We start from the raw sequence: 17657 nt of genomic DNA, 5'->3' as shown, positions 1-17657 counted from the left end.
AGCGTCATTCGTGATTTATTTCTACGTCCCGCGCCGAGGTCCTGCCGACGCCCCTTGCACGGTTGGCTGGACGCACCATTCCTGCTTTTCCTGGCATCTTCGCTCCACTATCGAAATGGCTTTGCCATTTTCGTTCTCTTAGACCTCGCAGCCATTTTTGAGCGCCGCTCACGTGCACAACTCTCTGGTTTGGCAACATGCCACACGAGCCACGACCGTTTCAACAACGCCCCCCTCCTGGATGCCCTGAAATACGCGTGTGTGTATACTCGATAGAGTATCATCACGCGAAAAAGAATACAACTACCCGTTAGATGCGACTCTGGATTACGTCAGCAGATATCGAACGCCAGTGAAATGAAAGGGGTGGGCTCCTTTAGCGTGTGTCCGAAGCAGTGGCAATACGTATGCGCGCCACCGCTGCCTCACTGCTCATACAAATTCCGCATTGATGTGTGTGCGTGCGCGTGAGAGAGAGAGAGAGCATGTGCGTGAGCGTGTGTGCGTGTGTGTCAGTTAGAACCCCACATGGTCAATTTTGATCATGTGGGGTTCTTTAACGGGCAGCTAAATCAAAGTACACGAGCGTTTTTACATTCCGCCCCCAGTGAAATGCGGCCGCCGTGGGCAAGATTGAACTCGTGACCTATAATTCAGCAGCCCAACGTCACGGAGCTACTGTGGCGAATAAGTTCCTTTAAGCTACGCGAGTAAGTGCCAGGGGAAAAAAACTAAATGTATAATTCATTCAATGTATAATGAACTCAATGTATAGTGCGGTGTTATGCAGGAAGCCCCATCGTATTTCAGCGCGCTTCCGTGTTTCACTTGAGTATGCACTATGGTCGTTAATGAGCATGTACAGTGCGGAGTTCATTAACGCAGTGCTTATAAAGTACCAAGAAAAAGCCACGTGAGCTATTCGAGTGCAACCCATCCGCGCATGTCTTGTTCGGTGCATAGAGCAAGGACAGCGTGTTCCAACGCGAAAACATTGCTCGACGCTAGTAATGTGGCACAGCAATGCTGCCGTCTCACTACACTTATTTGCAGACTCACCTGAGGATGCTTACTACACCTTTTCAGGGAGTGTTCTTTCTTTTCTCAGTAACTTTCATTTAGTGATTTCGAACCAGACGAAATGGTAGGTACTATTTATAGTATAAGTGCGCGCCGTAAACAGCGTACACAGGAAAAGAAAGACAGGAAAGCACTTGTGCCGTCTTTTGATGGGAAAGCATTGAGGGAAAAAGCCGGCGTCTGTAGCAGCGAAACGCCACCTAAATTCCCGTTGGCTGCGACGTCACGTCACATATGCCCGCCTCGACGGAGCAGAGCGGGCGAAAGGGACACGTGAACGCTGACGCGCCAGATGTTCCATGAGGGGAGAGGGCATCGTCGAGACGTCACGTCAACCTCGCTCTCGCTCTGGGAAGCCTGTGTTATCCGCGCGTTCCTTGTCGGTGCAAGCTCCCACCTGCGTTCTAACTTCGCCTCGGTAATCGCTATAAAAAAATGTATAAAGAAACAATAAATTCGAAAGGAGTTTCGACCCTATGCCCGGAAGCCGAGTGTCACACCCACTGGGCTAAACCAGCGCCTCCTAGATTGCCGGCATGTGCACTATGCGTTATGACATCATGCTACTTGGGCCAAAATTTCCAATGCCAAGCCTGGCGTGACGAAAACTGTGACGTCAAAATTATCGCGGCTTACTCGACAGCGCCCTCATTAGGTTTTATGGCAGTCGGGCAAGGTAGCATGACGTCACGGATGAAAGGGCATCGGCCTTGTGCTATCTAGGAGGTCGGCTCTCGTCGGATGACGGCGAAAATGCATGCTGCTGGCCGAGCGCTGCCGATGAGATAAAGAACGCCCTGCCGCTTCCTGGTCGCCAGTCACGATGCAGCCGACCTTGTTCATCGAACGCACGCTTGAGAGGAGGAGGAGGAGGAGGAGGAACTTTATTATTGCAGAAACTGTTGCGCGGTTTATTCCTGGGTGGTTCCCTCTGACAGGGCTCCACTGGCGATCGCGGCTCGCCGGGCCTGGTCGAGGGTCGCCAGTTGGCTGCCCAGGTCCAGTTCGGAGAGTCTCGCCTCCCAAAACCACGTAGTGAGTGTGTGTGTTGTGACTCGTGGCGAAATTGCGTCGCCCGGACGGTCGGTACATTCGTGTTTTATGTGCGCGAGTGTCGCTGTGTGGTTGCTACACCAGGGACATGTCCGGGACGTATAACTGTCTGGGGAGATTGCGTGTCGACGAGAGCAGCACAATACCACTGCGCAAACGCTCCGTCACGTGGCTTTTTTCATATTTCGCGGGTTTTCTTTGCAATCCGGAAGAAAGGACTACGTGAGACGTATTTTCAAGGAAACAACTCGATCGGTTGTTTCTGAAGGTGCTCTACAAACCTGCGTATCATACTTAGGGTCCTCGATCAGCCAATAATTAAAAAGTTCGGTATAAACTTAATGACTTAGTGAGTTATGGGAAAAAAAAATTGTCTGAGTTACTATAGGCTATTTCGAATAGTATGCGTTCGGTTAAATTCGCTTCCGACGCGCCTTTCATTTTTTAGTTCTTGGCTCAATTATGTCGGACACCCTGTATATTCAGATGCTCTTCCTTTTCATGTTTCGTCTGTGGTCATATGGCTGCACTCTGCCTACGTTATTACCGGAATCGGCCACTCATGAGCGCTGGACGATACGAAAGGAATAGAATTGAGAGAAAGGAATAAGTGCATTGTACTGGCCACGGTGCCCAATGTACGCGGAAGATTAAATTGGAGAAAAGGGTCCATTTAAAAGAATTCTAGAGATTCTTGCGTTTTTCTTTATGCGAGGCTCACTGCATTTTCTTTCCTGGCCTATTGCGATCTCCACGATTTTGCGTGAAGAACAGAACAGTAGATCATCTGCGGTCCGTTTGCGGTCTCCACGAAGTAGCCGGAAGCAAGCTGCTTCCAACTCATCCGCATGTAACGGCAACATGAATGCCTGTTCATGCTAGCTGGTGCCAAACACGGTAAAATAATTTACACCCTTAATAAATTTTAAGGGTTTTAAGTATTTTCCAGACTACCACTTGCATTGGCACAGAAATTGCGATTTTCCGGTACAGATAATAGTTTATGAGGCGTAAAAAAAAATTTAATTGGAGGGTTTTACGTGCCGAACCCACTTTCTGATTATACGCCGTGGTGGAGGACTCCGAAAATTTCGACCACCTGTGGTTCTTTAACGTGCACCTAAATCTAAGTACACTGGTTTTTTCGCATTTCGCCCGCATCGAAATGCGACCGCCGTGGCCGGGATTTATGCGGCGTATAAAAAAAAAGCACGGCATAAAATATTCGTCATATACATGTGGCGACAGCATTCCCATCGCACTTGATGAATATCTAATTAACGACTGACAAAAACGCCCGTATAGCGGAGGGCTTCCGCATCAATTCGGCCAGCTCGTGCTGCCATTGCACTGTTGCTTCACATTTAGCTCCTGTCAAAACGTAGCTGCCATGCTCACCTACGCGAGGCAACCCAGAAATAGTGCGCAGCGGGGACGCAGAAAGTCGTTCGTTGCATATTTAAGGGCGGGTCTTTTCTTCTTTCTTTTTTCTTCTTGAGCCGAGAATGTTTTAAACGCGTGGAAAAGCACGCGCGAAATGTCCTAAAAACAAAATTTGGATGCAGTTAGACAGAAAAATACGCGCCTCCGGCATAACACGACATTATCTGAATGTCTCGCAGATAATCCGCTTACTTTTGCTGCCACTTAATATTTAAAAACAACTACAAATTAATACACTGCAAAGTGAAATCTTATTCGTCGACCTAAGTTTTGCTCGTTTTTCAACGCTTCAATATAGTGAGCGTGGCACCTGCCACGCTCACTATATCGAAGCTTAAATGGCAACAGAAGTAAGAGGATTATCTTCGAAACATTCGGAGAATGTCGCGTTATGTCAAGGGCTCGTATTTATCTGTCTGACTGCATACAAATATTGTTTTTAGGAGATTGCGTGAGTGCTTTTCCACGCGTTTAGAACATCTTCGGCTCAAAAAAAAAAAAAGACCCCCCCCCCTCTCCTAAATATGCAATGAACGACTTTCTGCGTCCTCGCTGCGCGCTATATCTGACTTGAATCGCGTGCCTGAGCGTGGCAGCTACACTTGCATATATACACAGCTACACAATTGAATATAGTGACCGAGGCGTCGGCGTTTCCTCTTTTGCGTTGTCGTACGTACGCACTTTTTACGCCGTGGGCGTCGCGATCGCGAAGGCTGCACCGATGTTCAGGTATTACAAGGGGACATATAACCTCTGAAGCTGTTGAAGCATCCACTGTTCATGTCCATTTACGAGCGCGTACGAATTTCTTGTCGGAACTGCACGAAATCGCAATAATAATACTCGGTTTCGCACGCGATCGAATTGCATCTGTACATCAGGGGTAGATGTATTGTTGAATTCGTTTTTTTTTTTTTTAATACGATTCTGAGGGTTTACGTTCCAAACCCATGATTTGATTATGAGGCACGCCGTAGCGGGAGTCTCCGGAACAATTTTGACTACTAGGGGATCTTGAGCGTCCTCCCAATGCATGGACACAGGCGTTTCTGCATTTCGCCCTCATCGAAATGCGGCCGCCGCGACCAGGATTTGATCCTGCGACCTCGTGCTTAGCAGAGCAACAGTATAGTCGCTAAGCCTCCGCGGCGTGTAATAGACGATAATGAATCACATAGATAAACCCAAAATTTTGTGACACACCGTGCAGGTAAGTTGTGACAAAATTCCCGAAACTTCGGGAGACAAAGTGTAATGGAGAACGATAAGAGTGTGACAGTGTACACACACACTTGCACCCATCTCAGTTGCTTTCTTTAGTGAAATATAGTGTAATGTTTTACATGCAATATTTTGTGTGATGTGCTTTATTCTTTGCTGTGTGGAAGGTGGTGTTTTGTGTGAAAAGAGGTTTAGTGGACGTGGGCCATGAATTCAGAAAGGTCCGCCGCGAGGAGCACTGGCTCAGGTCGAGCACTGTCTCGTGCACCGCGTTGGCGATCCTACTTGCGCTTCGGCTGTCCTCCTCTGCTTCATTACATCAATTTTACTTTTTCATGTAGTGACTATGCAGCTATAGTGACTGTTCTGGAAACGAGCGCTGTGACGGTACGTTTGAGTGTTAAAGATACATCGAGTTCTGACTATGCGTATGACTCAGTTATGTAATGTTTAATTTCTGCACTATTTCGTATTTCTCCTTTCGTTTCTTTCCATGATTTTGTATGGTTCTTTTTTCCATTCCCGAGTCACTGTAGTTTATTTTGTATGATTAAGATAACCGGCCATTTAGTGGCCTACTTTCTCAGTGTCTCCTCATTTAATAATCGTGAACCATCAAGAAAAGACAGATAGGGCGCATTCACGGACTGTTGCATCACTAAGTTCAAAGTGATGCCCGAATTTCGAGTTAAATACTTCGCAAACTACGCGCGAGATGTGTGTGGGGTGCGTGTGCGTGCGTGTTTGTGCGTCTGTGTGTGTTTGAGTGCGAGGGTGTGCGTGTGTGGGGGGTGCGTGTGCGTCTGTGTGCGTTGTGTGTGAGTATATGTGGGGGAGTTAAGTGTGGAGGGAGCCCGAGCCGTACGTGCCCGTGTGCATGTGTGGGGGGATGCGTGTGTGTGAGAAAGAGAAAGTGTATGGGGTACGCGCGCGTGCATGTGTGAGAGTTTCTGTGTTTGGGGAGTGCGTGCGGGTGTGTGTGTGTGATAGAGAGCCTGTGGGGTGCGTGCGCGGGCGTGTGTGCATGTGAGTTTGTGTGCTTGTGAGAGTGTGTATGTATGTATGAGTGTGTATTAGTGTGCGTGGTAGGTGCGTGTGCGTGCGTGCTTGTGTGTGTGTGTATGAGAGAGAGAGAGTGTGGGGTGCGTGCGTGTTTGAGTGTGTACGAGTGTGCGTGGGGAGGTGCATGTGTAAGAGAGAGAGAGAGAGACTGCGTGAGGGTGCGTGTGCGTGCGCGCGTGTGAGTGGGAGTGAAAAAGTGGATGTGTTTGGGCGTGCCTGTGTATGTGAGAGAGAGAGAGAGTGTGTGTGTGTGTGTGTGTGAGAGAGAGAGAGAGAGTGTTTGTGTGTGTGTGTGTGTGTGTGTGTGTGTGTGTGTGTGTGTGTGTGTGTGTGTGTGTGTGTGTATGTGAGGGGTGCGTGCGTGTATAAGAGAGAGTGTGAGGGTGCATGTGCGTGAGTGCGTGCGCGCGCGTGTGTGTAAGAGAGAGAGTGCTTGGGGGTGCGTGTGTGTGCATGTGTGTTTGTGTGAGAGAGAGTGTGTTTGTGTTTGGGGGTGCTTGTGCGTGCGCGTGCATGTGTGTGTATGTGAGACACAAAGAGAGAGAGAGAGACAAAGGGACACAGGTACGCACACGCACGCGTGCGCGTGCGTGTGTGAAAGTGAGAGTGCATGTGGGGCGCTTGTACGTGCGTGTGTGAGGGGAGGAGTGTGAGGGCAGGAGTGTGAGAGCGTGTGTGTGTGTGCCTCTATGTGTGATTGTCTATGTCTGGTGGGTGCGTGTGTGAGTGTGTGCGTGTGTGTGAGCGTGAGATTGTGTATGGAGGTTCCGTGTGCCCGCGAGAGAGTGTCAAAGGGGTGGGGTGCATGTGCGTGCATGTGTGTGAGAGAGAGAGAGAGAGAGAGAGAGAGAGAGAGCCTGTATTTGGGGGGTGCATGTGCGTGCCTGCGTGTGAGAGAGAGAGAGTGTGGGGGTGCTTGCGCGTGCTTGTGTGTTTGTGAAAGCGAGTGTGGGGTGGCGCGTGTACGTCAGATTCAGATTCAGATTTATTGGTTCCAAAAACAGAAGTAATTACATGACAAATATACAGACGAGGGTCCCAAAGTGAAAGAACTGTAGTGGGACCCTCGGTTAATAATAACAACATTGATGGTGATGTCATGGGGGTGGATGTGCGTGCGTGCGTGTGAGAGAGAGAGTGTGGGGGTGCGTGTGTGTGTGTGTGTGAGGGAGTGTGAGAGCATGTCTGTGTGTCCCTGTGAGTGATTGTGCGTGTATGGTGGGTGCGTGTGTGTGTGTGTGCGTGAGAGAGTGAGATTGTGTATGGGGGGTGCGTGCGCGTGTGTGAGAGAGTGTCAGAGTGGTGGGGTGTGTGTGCGTGCGGGAGTGTTTGTGCGAGAGAGAGTGTGGCTATGTTTGGAGGTGCGTGTGCGTGTGTGCGCGTGTATGTGTGAGAGAGATAGTGTGTGTGTGGTGGGGTGCGTGTGTGTGAAAGTGAGAGTGTGTTGAGGGCGCGTGTACGTGCGTGTGTGTGTGAGGGAGTGTGAGAACCTGTGTGCCTCTGCGCCTGTGTGTCTGCGTGTGTTATTCTGTGCGTACGGTGGGTGCGTGTGTGTGAGTGTGTGTGTGTGTGAGCGTGAGATTGTGCATGGGGAGTCCGTGTACGTGCGCGTGTGTAAGAGTGGTGGGGTGCATGTGCGTTAGTGCGCATGTGTGTCAGAGAGTGTGGGGGGCGTGTACGTGCTTGTTTGTGTCAAGGAGTGTGAGAGCGCGTCTGTGTGTGCCTCCGTGTGCTTGTATATGTATGTGCGTGTGATTGTGTGTATGGTGGGTGAGTGCGTGTGTGAGCGTGAGATTGCGTATGGGGGGTCCATGTGCGTGCGCGTGTGTGAGAGTGGCAGAGTGCGTGCGTGTGTGTCAGAGAGAGAGCGTGTGTGTCTGTGTGTGTCTCTGTGTGCGTGTGTGTATGTGTGTCTGTGTGAGTATAAGAGTGTGCCAGCGGTGGCGTGCATGCGCTTGTGTGAGTGTTCCCATGAATGTGTGGAAGGTGCGTGTGCGGGTGTGAAAGTGTGTGCGGAGGTGCGTATGTATGTGAATGTGTGCTGCTGCTGCTGCATAGTAAAATGGTGACAAAAATACATGCTGCTTCGTTGTCATAGCGACGCCCGTTGTATTCAAAATACCCCGACGTTCACTTCCCCATTTGAACACGCGCAGCACAACGACCCTGATCTGCTTAGCTCGGAAGCTCTTTCTGCAATCGTGCAGGCTGACCGAGTGACAGAAAAAAAGTTAAGGAGTGCACGGGTTCTTGTAGCATGTGCACTGAATGAGATAGCGCTTTTTCTGCACCACTTCAAGTGCATCTCGTGAATCGTGGATTAAGCCCGAGAATATCCCTAAGATGAAAGAATGGCACGTGTGCCTATAAAGGATGCGTGCTTACTTGCGCGCAGCAGTGAATACGCTGTGAGCGAGCAGGAGAATGGGATTGGCGGTGTACTGGGGCTGGGGGCATTGGTGGATTAGGAGGAAGGGAGCGCAGCGTGCGTCTGGCACATAATGCTAATATAGATACGAGCGCAGGAGTACTCCCGATATTTCTAGGCCCATAACTCTCCTTTGGAGAGGGAGAGGCTCACGGGTACGAGCCAAACTACATCATATATTGCGCAGAAAGAATCCGGTGAAGAAAGAACTTCCGTGCACCGTTCCTCTCGTATACGCATATTTTAATCGTTGTTTTTCTTTGATCAGGTTTCCTATTTCTCCCCGCCTCATTTATATAACGGAAAACTGACGTGACTGGCTGTGACTCTGATTATGTGCCACGTGGCAGAAGCGCTCTTTCTTTCACCAAAAGCAGGACACGCTCAGCGCGCCACGCATCAAGCCAATTTCCCAGTGGAACTCCTCCGAGAAAGCATGCCTAAAGAATTCATGCCTCATTGAGTCAGCCGTCTTGCCACTTTGCTAGTAAGCTTATCCAATCCCCATCCTACCCATCTCCACGTCCACGCTTTCTCCCCCTTCGGTGTGCGCGCCCTATCGCGCATATACAGGCTTTTCTGTCTAGAATACTTCAGCAGCCCACTACGAAGCACAGGAAAAGGTAATTTGGCGTTTGCTGCTCGATGTGCCTGCGAACAGTGGTAAGCGTATTGCATGGGATAAAGGTGGTACAAGCCAGTATACGTTGAAATTCGCAGGTACAATGGTCACTTTTTCTTAGAGCTTCAGTGGAGCACTCGAGTGGCCTTGACAAAGTGTGCAGGCCTACTTGCACGCACAGCGTGCATAAATTGCGCTTCCGCCAGTCGTCAATTTTCTGCAATGGCATCGACTCGGAGAAAAATATTCGTTATGAATATGCATGTTCACTCTACAACAAGCCAGCTATTCCAAAGCTTTTACCGTTGCTCGCGCAGAAGAGATAAAGAACAGAAAATTATGTAGATCCCACGCACTGTGGGAATCGATCTAAGCAAAACTTTCTCTACTGGTTGCTTTGATTGACGATAATTAGCGGTGATGTTGAGGGCGAAAGCTTTATTTCTTCAACGTTTAGTCTAACAGGAGAGTGGTCAGTTGATGGTAAAGATTACCTTGCGCGTACCACTGCTGTTTCTCTCCGTAGTACACAACACACATGGATAGGTGTTTGCTTGAGGCGTTGTTGTGCGCCATATTTCATAACCTCTGAGAGGGTTGAGCAATGCCATTACCTCACAAGGCACATTGTATCGAGGCAGAAGTATTAAACTTGGATTAAATTTTGGGGCTCTACATGGCAAAACCATAATCCCATTATGAGGCATGCCGTCGTGGCGGTCTCCGGATTAATGTTAACTCCGGGATGTTGTTTAACGTGTCCCAAAACCTAAGTGCACGTGCGTTTTCTATTTCGCCACCGTCGAAATGCGGCTACCGCGGTCGGGATCAAATCCGCGACCCCGAGTGATGCCATAGCCGCACAGCTACCGCGGCGGGCAAAGAAGTGTTGATTTGACGGTCGACCGCATCCGTAGCGTCGCCTGGACCCTGCGGTGCGCTTTAATTAATGCGGCTCTGCTTCTGCACGCCTTGCTTAATTTGTCCACTTGACATATTTGCATGGTGTTTATTTTTCAGAAATAGCAGGAACGTACTGCACCGTACCTTGAACTTAAGCTTATCCAGCTTCCCCGTAACCGCTGTCGTATAGTAGTATAGGGTCTCCTTGCCTCCTCACGTCCCCTTCCCCTCCTCCCCTTGTATGGAAACTGCCTCTTCTCTTCCCTCCTCGCTACAGTTCTATCTACGTCCTCTCTGGACTCGCACGTTAGTAGAAAGGGAAGAGCTGAAGTTTCTGCAATGCTTTTGACGGGGGTCACGGATAATTGCAGCTGTCAAGAGGCTAAAGTGGCGATGCCCAGGGATTTCCACAGGACATTGATGTGGTGTCTATTCGATGTGCTGGGGTCGAAACGAGTTTCTCGCGTCGCCTTTCCTCTCTGACTAGCTCCTGTCATGTATACACACGCTCTGTACCACCCCCCGACGCGGTATACCAGACAGCAGTAGTAGCAGCAGCAGCAGCAGCAGCAGCAGTAGTAGTAGTAGTAGTAGTAGTAGTAGTAGTAGTAGTAGTAGTAGTAGTAGTAGTAGTAGTAGTAGCAGCAGCAGCATTAGTAGCGCGAAATGCGAAAACACCCGTGTACTTGGATTTAGGATCACGTTAAAGAACCACAGGTGGTCGAAATTTCCGGAGTCCCCCACTACGGCGTGCCTCATAATCAGTAATTGGTTTTGGCACGTAAAACCCCATAATTTTTAGTAATAGTAGTAGCAGTAGTAGTAGTAGTAGTAGCAGTAGTAGCAGCAGCAGCAGTAGTAGTAGTAGTAGTAGTAGTAGTAGTAGTAGTAGTAGTAGTAGTAGTAGTAGTAGTAGTAGTAGTAGTAGTAGCAGTAGTAGTAGTAGTAGCAGCGGGAAAGTTGAAGGAAGGGGCAAAGAAAGTTTCGCTTTTAAAAAGAAAGAAAAACTGGGGAAGTAACGAAAAGGTGCATGCCAATCCAATCGTATGCATACCACGTAGTACGTTTTGTACTGCGGACACTATACTTTTTCGCTATGGATGCTGTGTATATTGGAGAGAGATGTTGTGCCGCGAGCGGCCATTAGCGCGGCAATTTTCCGTGTATTCGCTGGCTGTTTTCACGCTCTGAAAAACACTTTTGTGGCACTTATTGAACAACAGAAAGCTGTATCGGAAGTTTTTCATGTTGCTCCACAGTTTTGTCATTGACCCTTTCCATGTAATTATAATATTTGAGAAATTGATTAATAAGTTAGGTTTAATTGTGTAATGAAGCGGAATGCAAAAAATAATCTGAGTAACTCCGAGCAACGGCAAACAACATTACCTTAGTTCGGTCCAGCTACATGGAATTTCCATATTTTTAATGTCATCCCTGGACGAGATCAACTCGTCCAGGGACGATGAGTCATACTCAAAATTTATTGAAAAGGACGATTCGGTATTATAGTATGGAAATAGCAAGGAATTCTCCGAACATGTTTCATAAGAAGGTGCAAGTATCCATCTAGAGGAATACGTTGCGGCCGTTCGCATATCATGTGCTGCATGGGAATGAGCGATGTGATCGGAACGAGCGAGGTTTGAACATCCGCTAATGTCCCCGTAAAGGTATACAGAAAGAACAAATATAATGATGAGTTCATTACATGTTATACTTAATTTACCTTTTTGTGTAAACACAGAGACAAGACGCAGCACAAACATGAAAATAATGAGCTTGGTGGTGCCTGTCACTACAAATTTCGAAAGGAATGCCCGAAACATTCATTCATCTATAGTAGTCACGCTTATCATGCCCGAGACGTATAAGTGCGCTTGGGCGCACATACACATTTTCTGCATTTGCGACTTACGAGAGTAAAGTTTATCTCAGGCCGGCATTCGCTGGCAAAAGTTCCCTATTTTCTGCTCATGTGACGAAAAATACGTGAATATGCCTACATTGCAAAATTTGGCTGGCACCGTGGTGTAAAATTCCATGAACAGAAAAATCTTGCGCTGACAGTGACCGATATTCCACGGTATCTATGCTAATAAATGACGGCTAATAGAAACAAGTTCACATCTCCAGCTGACCTGCATGCAACGCGTGATAATATGACCAACTGCAGAAGAACGCACGTCTTTTAGAGTCAGCCACCATTGTGACAAAAGAATTCGTTCGCAGACTAGTTGGTATATTGTAATTGAAAACTGAGTTTCTTCACCGCAAGTAGACAGCACATAAAGGAACGCAAACAGCGCGAACACACAGCATCTGTCTACGTTGTTCGTGTTCCTTCAGGGTGTCTACCAAGTTGAAATTTCCAAATTCCCAGAGTTTTCCAGGTTTTCCCTGAGCAGCTTTGCGAAATTCCCTGAATGACCCAGAACTTTGTTTTATATCAAGACAGGCTGACACCATGTTGCCCGATGCTGTAACTCTCTAGTAGGCATGTTGAAACAAAAAAAAATTACTTCATCCAGTTAGAAGCTCGTTCAAAGAGGCGGCGGCACGCTTACTTTCCAGTTAATTCCTCAGTGCGTCGGTTCTTTCTATTCTCCTTCTCCTTCTGCCACGCGTTCACCCCATGGATCATTTTAAGCTTCCTTTTGGTCAGTTGTACAGTCAACGTCCCATTTTTCGGACTCCCTCGGGGCCGCGAAAACATCCGAAAAATCGGGCAGTCCGAAAAAGATGAATGCATGTCTTTAACTGCCCTTAAAGGCTAACATTGCCACAGGCACGTCCGAAAAAGCTCTTAAGGCCTGCCTGTACACTTATTAGGCATATCGGTGCTCGTACTGTCAGTCAGTCAGTCAGTCAGTCAGTCAGTCAGTCAGTCAGTCAGTGTTTTATTTTCACAAAACAAAAACATCTGTGAAAAAGGGGGAGACGGCGAAAAAGCTGCGGATACTGCAGCTTGACAGAAGACGGAGGTGCACGCGTGTATAATTAAGGAATACATGCTGTATCCCGTGACAATTGCCCCTTCCTACGCTTGTTATGCTTCACCGCAAAACAGTGCTGTGCTGAGGCGAAGCTAACTTTCGAAGACTGGCATTACGCAACGCGCTGTGCTCTGCGAGCTTCGAAGCCAATCGCGAGGATTACAAAGGCGGGGTCGGTGCCATTGCTGACAGCGGCGAATTTTTTCAACGAAAAAGACGGCACCGCACGTCAAGAAGCTTAATAGGGAACGTAGAAGCAGCTAGGCCTAACGTTGCCGCGGTGGTTTCTACGGCTGCGAGCGGATCTGCGTGCGAGAGTGCCGGTTCGAGGCGACTGTTTGACTGTCGCTGGTCCTTCCTGGCATAATTTGCACGTGTTCTCCTGATGCTTATCTGGGAAGATACATTTCAGACGGGAAGGATTAGGGAAGGTGTTTGTCTGTAGTTGTCTCCAGGCGACGGCCTGCCTCCTGTTCAATTTGGGACTCGGCGGTGGGTATATCCTTCTGGCGTTTAGATATGCACTGGTTATGTCGTTGTATCTGGTGAGCCTGTCCCGTTCTGCACGAGGAGTGCTCGCTATCGTGCGAGAGGCGTTGCCCTGTTCGGCGCGGCGGGTCATGTCTCGCGCCGTCCGGTGCGGCGTCTCGTTTAGGTTCGTGAGCGCGTCGCCTTCCGTGGTGACGTGCGCGGGGAACCATATGATCCTCGAGCTCGCGGTTTTGGATCTGCCCGCTTTGGCCAGAATGGACAGGGCTTCCTTGGAAATTCGACCTTTGGCATAATTCTTTACTGCCGCTTGCGAGTCACTTAGTACGACTTCGCATTCCTGTTCTGTGAGGGCCAGCGCAATCGCTACTTCCTCCGCTATTTCCGAGTGTTTGGTGTATACACTGCATGTGGTTCTGATTTTTGACTCTGCGTCTATGACTACGGCGGTGTATTTTTGGCCGTTCGCATATTCGGCTGCGTCGACAAAGCGCGCGTTTCTCCCCCTGCCGAATGAACGAAGCAGAGCCTCGGCTCTTGCCTTTCTTCTACCTCGGTTGCAATCGGGGTGCAATCGGGGTGCAAGTTTCTTGGGATGTTTGCCACCGTAATGGTGTCTCTGATTTTGTTGGGGATTTGCATTTTCTGGCCGTGCTGGTTGTGGTACGTGATACCGAGCGTGTTCATAATGTACCTCCCCGTGGTGGTGGTCGACAGGCGTTCGAACTACGAGATGCGTTGTGCTTCGGCTATTTCTTCCAGGGTGTTGTATATGCCCAGCTGAGCCAGGAGCTCGGTGCTCGTCGATTCCGGGAGGCCCAGGGCTATCTTGTACGTTTTCCTTATGAGCGTGTTCATCTTGTTCTTTTCCGTGATGTACCAGTTGTGGTACGCGGCTACGTAGGCGATGTGGCTGACAACGAAGGAATGGATCAGTCGAATGATGTTTTTATAATTATCAGCAGGTGAGACGTATCTTGTACAAATGACGGAAGCGTTTTGAGTAAATCGCGAAGGAAGTGGTTAAGGAATGTGATGCTCTCTGTCATGGTGCTGTTATTTGATACTATCGGGCGTCCTGGGATATTAGCGGTGTATAGTTCAGTGGGCGAAATTTTATTAATTTTCGGAAGGAGGTAGATGCGTGCTGCAGTTTTGTTGCTTGGTTCAAGAAAGTTGAATTCTGACGGTGTTATCAATTCATCAGCAAGAAGTGATTTCAGCCTGTATGGTAATGTCGGATCGTTGTCTAGTTTACGGTAATTTTCAGGGTTGTTTAGCTGTCTCTAAGCATCGTGCGCTTGTGCTTGTCTACTGGCCAAATAACAATAAGTGCTTCAAAATAAGTGCTTCAGATTTGGCGACTGTTATATGCTCATCTAAGGACCACGCTGATCTATGCTTTGTCTTCCCGTTTTTCATATTGACTTGATTGGTCGTTTTTTGCGCCTATTTTTTCATTTGCCTAGAGAAATGTTCCATAGCTTTTGCATAAAATTCTGGACACGAAGAGATTCACTTCTGACCTCACGCGAAATACCGCAATGAAAACGACGGTTCGCGTCCACAGTGTGAAAGACAAGTGGGCAACCTATGTCATCTTCGATTGCGCAGCTACGAATTTCAACATGTGTGCATGCTTTCGTGCGTGCCAGTGTGCCAAGCAAACGTCCCAACAACGTACGATTGCACCTGAAGTGCCGCGGCCTCCTAACCAGACAGGATGGAGAGGAATGACAAAGACGGGGGAGACTTCAATAAACAAGAGCAAAGAAAAGGGTTTAACAGAACATGAAACATTAGTCCTAACTTGACCAAGCGGTCCCAAATTGTAGGATACCACAGCTTTTTTTAGCCCAAGTAATACAAGTGTCATTGTCTACGTGTCGCATAGAAAGTGCTAATAAAGACCCGGTGATACAAGTGGATGCAGAAAAGGAAGCAGCCAAAGCAGCAGTACCGAAAAGCCTGAAGACAATGCGGGCAACGTGTGTCTTCCAAAGGAGCATGTGGAACAAAGGCTGAAGTGCACAGAACAGAAAACAACACGTCCTGTATAATCCATCTCGCAATGAGCACTTCAGGGTACGAAGCTATTTTGAGAACACAGGGCTACTCGACAGCTGTCGGTACTTGGACGGCATGCTTCGTGCAGCCTCTAGTCAAAACAAGCATGCATAGTACTTTTCACGTGCGAAGCAACCCAATAAATTTATTGGATTCGCATTTAGTTTCTTTAAAGACTGCTTACGCGAGTATTTGCTACAGGTTTGCATCAACTTTACAATGAAAATACGTTTCGATATTCTTATAACTTCTCGTTCAAAGTGCTTTGAACCTTTGATATATGTATGCAAGGTTCGCATGCAAGCATCGGCAAACGAGCTTAGGTAAATCCTGTATGCTGACGGCCAAAGTAGTGCGAGTAAGCGCACCTCTCTGTTCTCCGTGATCTTTGCGTTACATAAATATAACCATTAGATGAGATGATACGTTGCATAGGTAGAAAGTAAACACAATTGTACGCATCGCCGTAAGTTGTATAGTGGTCATTTATTCGGTTCAGCTTCACATAGACTCCAGCATGTGCGTTGCATATGCGTAATTATTATTATTATCATTAGTTACGCCTACTTCTTTAACGCTGAGTGCGCACTGCTGAAATATTCGCCTAATTTGTGCTGCGTCCTGGAACACAGCGCAAAGTAGGTGTGTGTTAAGGCGGTTTGAGCGAAATACTCTTTCGATTTTCAATGTAATGCTTTTAAACTTCGTACGATCCCATAGGATGCGTTCACGGCATGTGTGGAACACCTGGAGCAAGTGATAAAGCAAGGACTGTAAAAGGGCGAGTCGGCAGTTAGTCAAAGGTATGTCGCGTAAATGTCCGGTAAATGCATTGTTCACCAATTGGCGATGACTACATGATGTGAGTGACAGTAACTCCGACTGAGTATGCCTTTGCTAAAAGTGATTTCACCGTTTAAGGGAATTCTCGCAGACACGTTTTCGCGTACGAATGCGTGTATCCATCCGCACAGCTCTGGTGGATTCTTCCCCAATCGTATCACCTAATGCTTTTTTTGTGAGCTAGCAAGAGCGCATGTTTCGCTTATCGAAGCGTAAATATATGTTGACCCAGTAGAGACTCCAGAAGAGAGATATAAGTCATTGTAAACTCACTATAAAAATACTGGTCGCGGAGCTTTACCAAGCCCAATTAATAACAATATACTCATTATCTACAATGAATAACTCACGGTACAGTTAATTATGGACCCTAAGTTCCACAGGTCACTTACGCTGCTTCTTCACGAAGAAGGACTGCACGCATTTATTTAGTGTAGTAGGTAATATGCATAGGGCACTGTGCGGACTGCTACCGCTGCGGCGCGAGACCCGAGCTCGGGCTGCTGATGCGAAGCGCTAGGACTCGTGATCAAGAGCTACCTGCGATCCCTCGAGCGAGCTGCAATAAACCCCATTTCATTTGGTGGAGGTGCTGGGTAGTCGCGGGGTGCCCACGAAGGCCGGCAAGCGCCGGCGGCAGAAGCGCGCTACATGTCCCGGTGTACCGCAGACATAGCATATTGGGCGGTTGTCAGCAGTGCGCCAAGGATTTGTACCCTGCTGCTGTGCGCTGAAAAAGGGAGCCGCCGGCTGGCGAGGCGAAGGCGCAGGAGAGAACACCGGCGGGAGAGGCGTTGAAGGCGGAGGAGAGAATCCCGGCAGACGAGGCGCCCGTGCAACGGCTTCAGCATACGTCAGAGGCGCGGCCACGGGAGCCGGTTGACACGGAGGTGGAAGAGCTTCGGTCACTTGCTCTTGAATTATCTGTCGGATCAGTGGAGCCAAATATTGAGAAGGCTTCTCCGTGGTCGGCGAAATCGAGAGCTGTCGCGCGACCTCCTCGCGCACAAATTCTTTTATTTGCGTCAGCAAAGTTGTGTCCACCCAGCTCCGGCTTCCGACCATTTCGTATGCCTCAACGACCACCACGGGAAGTCTACGCTGCTGATGACATACCAGCACCGCAGTCACAGCTCTACGGCACTCGTCGCTCGCCTTCCCCTCGTCGGCGCTCACTCTCACCCATGCGTCGTAGTCCCAGTGCCAGTACTACTGAGGCGGAAAACTGATTTCCGCAGTTCCTGAGGCACGAACTGCGTCATCGTCGGAACATCAAAGTCCTCGTTTTTCCCCCGCTAATGTTATTGAAGTGTCCGTTGATGGCATCAAATCTCTTGCGCTCGTCGATACAGGTGCTGTTGTACCCTGGATTAGTGAGAAGCTTTGTCGTGCATTACGGAAAGTGGCCATGATGCCTTCGGTACTATTGCTTGGAACAGCCAGTGCA

At 48.6% G+C, this 17657-nt stretch overlaps 1 protein-coding gene across 1 annotated transcript in view; it reads right to left on the bottom strand.

Moving 5' to 3' along the window:
• LOC126547907 (neuromedin-K receptor-like) overlaps positions 1-17657 on the bottom strand; it is a 239472-nt gene that overhangs the window by 55962 nt on the left and 165853 nt on the right. The gene's annotated exons all lie outside the window — the stretch shown is intronic.

Source organism: Dermacentor andersoni, chromosome 1 (assembly GCF_023375885.2).
Source record: "Dermacentor andersoni chromosome 1, qqDerAnde1_hic_scaffold, whole genome shotgun sequence".
NCBI lineage: Eukaryota > Metazoa > Arthropoda > Arachnida > Ixodida > Ixodidae > Dermacentor > Dermacentor andersoni.
This window is presented reverse-complemented; position numbering and strand designations above follow the sequence as displayed.